General features: G+C 33.2%; 1 long non-coding RNA gene across 1 annotated transcript; it reads right to left on the bottom strand.

The window, feature by feature from the left end:
* Positions 1-3,062: 3,062 nt before the first annotated feature.
* On the bottom strand, positions 3,063-4,226 carry LOC133796521 (uncharacterized). The gene is made up of 3 exons (XR_009875473.1): positions 4,111-4,226; positions 3,838-3,959; positions 3,063-3,339 (listed from the first exon to the last, which is right to left on the bottom strand). It is a non-coding gene; the product is annotated as an uncharacterized LOC133796521 (long non-coding RNA).
* Positions 4,227-9,510: the final 5,284 nt, after the last annotated feature.

Genomic DNA, 9,510 nt, shown 5'->3' with positions numbered 1-9,510 from the left:
GAAGCAAAACAAATCTAACCACTCTCTAGAACTAAAAGATGTAAAAAGTGCAAATCTAACAACATATATCTTCAAGTGAAATAAAATTTGATGGTGGGGAAAAGAAGAAGGATTTAACTCATAGACCTATCGCATATATATATTGTATAATATCTTTCTTCATTGGAGAGACATGACAACCACTGCCCCGGGAGAGGGTGATCCAATCGACATGAGGAACGACTTCTTTCCATCACTACTTCCTTCATCGTCTCCAAAATCATCACCATTACCACCCAATTCCCTGAAAAGTTTGATGGCCTCATTGGCGTTGGTCCGAGAGCTAGGCTTGGAGAGTGGAAGAAAATAACATTGTTGTGCTGCGTGAGGAAGACGAGAGAAAACGAGAGAGAAAGAGAAATGAAAAAGTGATTTAAAAAAAAAATTCAAAAGCAACAAAATTATGTTTTTAAAATAAAAAGTAAAAATAAACTTACCGAACGTGTTTTCACATTTTGTTTTCATATTTTTAATTAATTAATCAGAAAACTTATTAAAAAAGAGTTACCGAACAAGCCTATAATGTGCCAGAACCGATCAATAAAATTAATTAGCAGCAGTTATCAGCCATAGGACCGCTGATGATTTTTAACATTTTATTTTTTTATTATGCTTTTTAATATTAATTTAAAATAAATTAATATTAATTAAATTTAAATATTTTTAAAACTAATTCATAATAAATTTTAATAAAATAACCAATTAATTAATTTTAACATAACTAACATTAAAATTAATATATAATTTTAATATTTATCAAACAAACTAAGTAATACAAATATTGTCATAATAAATAATTACACTATTAATTTAATCAAAATACATAAACTAATAACTAATAACCCAGATTTAAAAAATAAATAAATCCTTTCATTATTCAAAATTTTCAAAATTAACAAAATTAGTGCAACCAAATTCTAAAATATACAACTTAGAAATGTAAAAGCAATAATATATTATCAAAACTTCATTAACAACAAAAGCAGCAATTTACAAGCCATTGCCACACAATTTTTTTTTTATACATTCTACCAGACTTCCTTTACAAATTTTTATAAACTTAACTACAAAAATCCAGATCAAAATTACAATAATGTTGAGACCCAATCTGCCCAAGCCAACACCACCACTACTTGCCACCGCCTAAGTTCTCTGAAGAACCACCACCACCACCACCAATAACCTCTTTCAAAACGAAACCCAAGCAGAGGCAAAAAAAATGTTAACAATACTAAAACTATCAAGAACATGATTAGAAAAAAAAAAAAAATATCCCCCCAGTCTCATCACCTAACCCCAACCCCGAGCCTCATCACCCAAACCCCCGAGCCCCATCACCCAACCCCAACCCTGAGCTCGAGCCCCCTGTCCTCATAGCTCAAACCCAAACCCCCTGAGCCCTATGACTCCCCGACCTCACAACACACAAAGAGAGAGAGAGAGAGAGAAAGAGAGATTAAGAGAGATGTACCCAGAGTCCTAAGCCCCTGCTGTAAGTCCTGATCCCTTGCCAAGATGTACACCGGAGGATGAGTCTCGTTCACGTTGGTTCGGAGAAGAGAAGCTGCAAAAACGTATTTCAGAGAAGAGAAAAGAATAGAGGCAGACCAAATGAGGGGCTGTGCAATTTTTTTTCCACACCGCTATTATTATTCTCCCGCCGCTAATAATATAATTAGCGACGGATAGTCCGCCTTTAATAATGTTAATTAACTGCCACTAATAATTCTAACTAATAAAGCCCGAGAATTTTCCCAGGCATTTTCTCCTAAGCATTAGCGGCGGACAATCCGCCTCTAATAATTATAGCTCCGCCACTAATAATATTTTATATATATTTTTAATTTAAGCATTATTAGCGGCATACCCTCTAGTCTGCCGCTAATAACCTTAACATTATAGGCAGATTCAACCCGCCTCTAATTATATTGTCTCTAATATTAATTTTTCTTGTAGTGTATACAAAAAAAAAAAAATCACACACGCACTGAGACACCATTCCAGCAGCCATAATATAGCAAAAAAAAAAAACAATAATTAGCACAAAACATATCACAATAAATTAACAAAATATCATAACACATTTTCTTCATTATTTTCACAAAATACAACAAAAATTAAAGCAATAATGGGTTAGGATGAGAGTACATACCTCAAAGATTAAGAATCCTAAACCTAAATTGAGAAACAATCCAAATCACCCAATGATCCTAACAAATCGGACCAAAAATAGAGAAAACCCAAAAAAAATCAAATGGGAATATGTATACACTGATTTTATAAAAATAAAATAAAATATATACATATATATGAGAGAGATCCCACTACAAGAAAATTGGGTCTTTACCTACCAATTGTAAGTGTAGGTAAAACTAGCCTAATGGTGGGTAATATGGTTTACCTACCAATATTGAATTGGTAGAGATTGGTAGGTAAATGTTAGTGGGGAAAGAGTCTTTACCGACACTTATTAACACTGGTAGGTAAAAGAATCAGTGAACCCCACTATGTTATAAATCAATTGATGAGTCATCAGATGATGTGTTCGATGACATGGCATCCTATGTGTATGCTGACATGGTTTTTGTAGTTTTACGTGTCTGATGACGTGGCATCATATGTGGCATCCTACGTGGCATCATATGTTCATCCTACGTGGCATCCTACGTGGCATCATATGTGGCATCCTACGTGGTGTCGTTTTATTAGTCCACATAGCATTATTTTATTGGTCTGTTACACAATTTATATTTTGTTCAAATTTAATGGTTATGTGTAGGTAAAAGATAATAACAGTTATTTAATAACACACATATATATATAACCACAAATTGAGCCATAATAATCCTCCTGTAAATATTGGATAAAAACAGAAGCATACAACATGGTACAAATTTTATTATGTTCTCAAGAAGAACATTTCACAAGTGCTGAGGATATACCCTTTGGAACAAACTTCCCAAAAGTTTTATTAAGTCTTTTTTAACTTTAAGCTTAACTAAGCCATATATCAGCTTTATATATATATTTATATATAAGCAGAATGTTTTTGGTATATATTGTTATTAATTACATCCCAAGAGATTTATATCTTCGAGAATGGTACTGCTGAATCGATCATCATCACTAATCCCCACAATTGACAAATGTGTAGCCCACTTGGAGAGAACCCTGTTGATATCCAATTCCATCGGTGTCTAATGGCTTAAATATAGTGTTAAAGTCCAAATCTAAGCCCCCATTGCTGCACTGATCCACAATCCTTGCTGTTATGGTTGCCCCAGTTCTTGTATTCCTAAGCTGCAAATATATATATTCAAGTATATACCAAATCAATCAAATGAAAGTTACCAAAAAGCAAAGAAGAAAAAAGGTATAGAGCATATTCCATATAAGGAAGTAGGGATACATGATAGTGTTTTACCAAATCAATCAGAGGCTGTCTACAGTAATACAAAGCATATCATCCATTATTAATACAAATTTGTTTCACATAAAAACTAATAATAATAATAATAATAATGATGACAACAATAACTTATACATAATGTACCATTAAAACTGATAAGAAAACTATGAAAAAGATTCAGAAAGAAATTAAAACATTGGCTTGGAACTTGTATCTTAGTGATCGGGAAAGGTAAGTACTAAATTCCATGTAAGGAAGTAGGGATATATGACAGTGTTTTTTCTTGTTTCTTTATATTTGGTTTCCTTTTCTATTCCATTATAAGTTATCATGTGCTCACATAATTAAAAGTTAAGCATAAAAAACAGTAATAAAAGGGTCACACAAACCTCCTGCTTTGGTCCTAATTTAATATACTGGGGTGAATCAGCAGCAACCAGAGAAGGTTCACAGAGCTTTATAGCAGCATGCAGATCCTTTAGATGTCCCCATTTAGGCTCACTCAGTAAGCCTACACAATGACAAAACATGATCTATAATCTAAATATTTTTGCACTTATATTCCTTCTAATTTAGAATATTTATATGGAAATCACTCCTTCCTCAAATAGATAAACAAAAAATACAAATAAAACTCAGAAAAATAATGACAAGTCACTGACCATATTCATCAATTGGAGCATCATAATCATAACTAGTAATATAGAACGGTCTGCCGGAACTCCGACCAAAGTTTGTTCCACCAAAGTACTGAAACCACGTAGATGACAAGTCAAACAACAGAATGTACATATAATTAAGAATGAAAATATATATCTGACCTTGACGACACAAAATATGATTCTTTTTTATTTAAAGAAATGAAACTTTGTATTAATCATTAGAATAAATTACAAAGTATCAGGTTCATGTTTGCATCATAAAAGTGAATCATGAAACCCTGAAAAAAGTAGCCAAAGTACAATTAAAAATGGAAAAACAAGATAAAAATTTGCTTGCAGAAGTTTTCCAATCCCTCACTAAATCTAAGAAAGAAACTCCCTCAAAACCTTTAATATTATATACCCAGGTTGCCACCCAGAATTTTATTTTATCCCAAAGAAAGTTTCAAATATAGAGAGATCATTGTAATGTCAATTTATTTTATTTCATTTCTTAACTTATGACAGTAGCTTGAGATTCAAAAGCTCACTTAGTTGTTTTGGAATTGTGCTGGTTTAGGAAAAGGTAGTTGAGATTTGTCAAATGTCCAATTCTCGATGGAATTTCCCCACTAAATCTATTGGACTACAGTTGCAATGAGATTAATGATGTCCAATTTGATATTAGAACAGATGAAAGATGACCAGAAAGCAGATTACTGGATAAGCCCAATTCACTGATATTGTTCAAATTGGACAGTAACAAAGGCAGTTCACCATAGATTTTATTTTCAGCGAGGGCCAAGAAGTTGAGTTTATTACAAAGTCCAAGCTCAGAGGGAATAGAAGAGTCCAATAAATTTTTGTGAAGATCAAGGTGGGTGAGCTCCTTGAGTTGGCCTAGAGACAAAGGAATTTCTCCTCTAAAGGAATTATCAGACAGAATAAGAATTTCAAGACCAGGTATGAAACCAATTTGATAAGGGATTGGACCATTTAAGGGACTCGATCCCAAATGAAGGTGTTTGAGATTGAAAAGCTTTGAAATGTTTGATGACAAAGGTCCTAAGAATTGGTTATTATTGAGTTTCAGAGTTTCAAGCTTTCCCAGATTAGTATATACCCATTCTGGGATTTGGCCAGTCAAAGTGTTAGATGACAAGTCGAGAAAAGTCAAGTTTCTGCAGTTTGATATGAAACTTGAAAATTCTGAAGTGAGGTTATTATAATAAAGATCAATATAGGTTAATGAAGACATGCCTGAAAATTTAGACCAGTCAGGAGATTCGAAGTAGTTTGATCCAAGGTCAAAGTACCATAAGTTTTGGAGATTTCCCAGTTGATAAGGAATTATTCCACCAAGGCTGTTGTTGTGAAAATTGAGATATTGAAGCTCTGTTAATTGGCCTATCTCCATTGGTATTGAACCAGTAAGACTGTTGTTGGTAAGGTTAAAACTGGTGATATTGAGAAAAGGAGTGACATCAAACTGGGCTAATGTTCCATTCAGATTCAAGTTGGAGATATTTATCTCAGAGAGTGTACCAGTGACATTGTTGCAAACAATCCCAGTCCATGTGCACAACTTGTTGAGATTAGTGAGGGACCATGAATTCAAAGAAGGTGAAGAAGTTAAGCTTTCTTTCCACTTAACAAGAGCTTCAGCTTGTGTTCTAGGCGAAGATGTGATCTTAAATGGAAGCAAGAGAATAATAAGGAGAAGACACAAAGGAGTATTGATGATTTTCATGGTGTTTTTGGCTTCTATGGGTTTAAGGTTCAGTTACAGTGGTTGGTTTACTCTCATATAGGAGATAGAATGAGCTACTACAGGGTACTTCCTTGCCAAGAAACAGGCATTGTAATATATATTATTATAGTATGAAAGAGTTTGATAAAAATGGCTCATCTCTCTTTTGACCAGCTAAGTATGAAAGTTGATTAACTTAATCTAGATGTGTTGCAAAAACGTATTTCAGAGAAGAGAAAAGAAGAGAGGCAGACCAAATGAGGGGTTGTGCAATTTTTTTTCCACACCGCTATTATTATTCTCCCGCCGCTAATAATATAATTAGCGACGGATAGTCCGCCTTTAATAATATTAATTATCCGCCACTAATAATTCTAACTAATAAAGCCCGAGAATTTTCCCAGGCATTTTCTCCTAAGCATTAGCGGCGGACAATCCGCCTCTAATAATTATAGCTCCGCCACTAATAATATTTTATATATATTTTTAATTTAAGCATTATTAGCGGCATACCCCCTAGTCTGCCGTTAATAACCTTAACATTATAGGCAGATTCAACCCGCCTCTAATTATATTGTCTCTAATATTAATTTTTCTTGTAGTGTATACAAAAAAAAAAAAAAAAAAAAATCACACACGCACTGACACACCATTCCAGCAGCCATAATATAGCAAAAAAAAAAAAACAATATTTAGCACAAAACATATCACAATAAATTAACAAAATATCATAACACATTTTCTTCATTATTTTCACAAAATACAACAAAAATTAAAGCAATAATGGGTTAGGATGAGAGTACATACCTCAAAGATTAAGAATCCTAAACCTAAATTGAGAAACAATCCAAATCACCCAATGATCCTAACAAATCGGACCAAAAATAGAGAAAACCCAAAAAAAATCAAATGGGAATATGTATACACTGATTTTATAAAAATAAAATAAAATATATACATATATATGAGAGAGATCCTTACTTGATTGTGTAGTAGATTTAATGAAAAAAACCATATTTTTCGCTAGAATCGCTTGAGAATCAAGAGAGAGAAATAGGGGCATGTTTGACATTGTTTTCTATTTTTTGTTTTCAAAGTGATATTATCCAACAGAAAACAGTTTTTGTAGTTTTCAAAAAACAAGAGGTGTTTGGTTAGTGTTTTCTAAAAATAAAATTTTATTTTATTTTTGAAAAAATCTTAAATAAAAAATTAATAAATAAATTTACAAAGAGAAAAATATTTTAAAAGTTTGTAATAAATAATGAGATAAAATAACGTGAAAGAAAAAATGATGAAAAATAAGGAGAGAAAATTTGAAGAAATAGAAATTGAGAAGAGAGAAACTGATGCGAGAAAAATTGAGAGAGAAGTGAGGAAAGAGAAATTGATGAGGGAGGAAATAGCGAGAGAGAAAAAGTAATGAAAGAGAAAATGAGGATCTAGTAAGTGATGAAAGATAAAATAATGACATAATAAGTGATGCGAGAGAAAATAAGGAGATAGAGAATGAAAAGATAGAAAGTGAGAAGAGAAAAAATAACGAGAGAGAGAGAAAGTGATGAGATAAAAGATAAGGAGAGAGAGAATAAGAAGATTGAAAGTGACGAGAGAGAGAAAGTGATGTGAGAGAAAGTGAGGAGAGAGAAACTAATGAGTGAAAATAATGTGAGATAATAATAATTAAAAAGTGATGTGAGAAAAAAAAAAGATAGACAAAAAAGATTTGAAAACAACTTTTTGTTGTTATCAAAATATTCTATTTTTTGTAACTTTGTTTTTAAATATTGTTTTATGAAAATAATGTTAAATACTCCTACTTGTTTTAAAAAAATAATTTTTATCTTTTAAAAACAAAAAATAATTTTTAGATAATGAGCCAAATACCTTTTAAGTTTTTAATTTTGAGATTTTTTTAGAATAAATTGTTGGAGGTGGAAGACGATCTGGATATACAGATATTGTTGTCGGTAGAAATTTCATGGTCGGTAGAGTAGGCATGTAAATGAGGCGGGTTCGCCCCGCCCCGCCCCACCCAAATTAGTTTCTTGGAGCGGGGCGGGTCTGCCCTGCCCCATTTACCACATTTAACTTTTTTTTTTTAAATATTAAATTATAATTTTAGAATTTTCCCTAAGCCTAAATATTATTTTTTATTGTAATCTTTATATTTTACACTTGGTATCAACTACATCATCAAATATTATATTTTATTTTTTTATTTTAAACTTTAAAAAATAAATACAAGAATAAGGATGAATTATATGAAACATATTTTTCAATATTTATAATTATTTCTAGTCTATATAGAATTAAAAATATTTTAAACCACATATAAAATGTCAATTTTACGTACTATATATATAAGTAGCATGAAATAATTGTGTTAGAGTATAGAAAAAGAAATTCGAGGCGGGGCGGCCCCGCCCCGCTTAAATTCTTAGTAGGGCGAGGCTGCCCCGCCCCACTTGAATTCATAGTGGGGCGGGGTGCCCCGCCCTGAATTCCGTCCCGTTTTTACCGGGGCAAAGATGCCCCATCGGATCGGGGCCCCGCCCCGCCTCACTGCCCCATTTTGACATGCCTACGATAGAGTCACTTATCACCCTAAAAAAAGGTCGAGGTTTTGGCATTATTCATAAAATACCTCTATTGACAACCGTTGTTGGTGGAGAGCATAATTTTTGTAGTGTGTTTTCATAAATTTGGCATTTAAGAAATCTTTTGGTGAGATGATCATAAAAGATGAAAGAACATGAACATTTTTATAGACTCGAGGATTTTGTTGTGTGTGTATAGTGTTATACCCAGATTTCGAGCTATGTTAAATATGACCTCGAAAGTTGGATTCGCAGCAAGTGGACTCATAAGGTTTAAAGTATGCTCCAGGATTGAATATTGAGCCTTCAAGGCTCGATACGACCTCGAACGTGGCGACCTCGAAATATTCATGATCTCGAAAGGTAGCCTCCGAGATCAATTTATCATCAGGGGATATCGGATCAAGGGTTCTGAGCCTGACGTGCGTATGACCTCGAAGCCATGTGACATCGGGAGATGTCATTAGCTCGAAAGCTGATGAGAAATCTGAGGGACTAAGACTTTAGAGAGACATGATTATGACTTTGAATACCCACAACTGTTATCCACAAGAGACGCAGTCTGCATTTATTGTTGTAAATCCCATAATATCATGGGATATTATTTGGTTAGTTATACGCCCCCTGGTCTTCAGGGGGCGTTTCCTTTTATATCTGATTATAGGCATTTAAAGCCATTTATTTTATTTACACAAAAAGAGTAAGTACCCAAAATATGTGGGATTGTATTCTGCAGCCTTCTCTATAAATAGAGAGGTCATGCACCATTGTAATGGACCGAAATTCTGAACCTTGAGAGAAAACTCTAAAGAATTCATGCTTAAGAATTTTCAGAGATAATCTTGAGTTTAATAATAGAGACTCGTGGACTAGGCAGATTTAACTGCTGAAGCACGTAAAAATCGTGTGTTTCTGTTGTCATATTTAAATTGGCCATTATCAGTTATTGTTTTCGTGCTCTTCTTTCACTGCTGACGAAAAACGACGTCAATAGTTTGGTGCTTTCATTGAGAGTTGAACTCAAGCATTCATCCCTGAGAAAATCATGGCCACAAACAATCAGAACACACC

This window comes from Humulus lupulus, chromosome 8 (genome assembly GCF_963169125.1).
Source record: "Humulus lupulus chromosome 8, drHumLupu1.1, whole genome shotgun sequence".
Classification (NCBI taxonomy): domain Eukaryota; kingdom Viridiplantae; phylum Streptophyta; class Magnoliopsida; order Rosales; family Cannabaceae; genus Humulus; species Humulus lupulus.
This window is presented reverse-complemented; position numbering and strand designations above follow the sequence as displayed.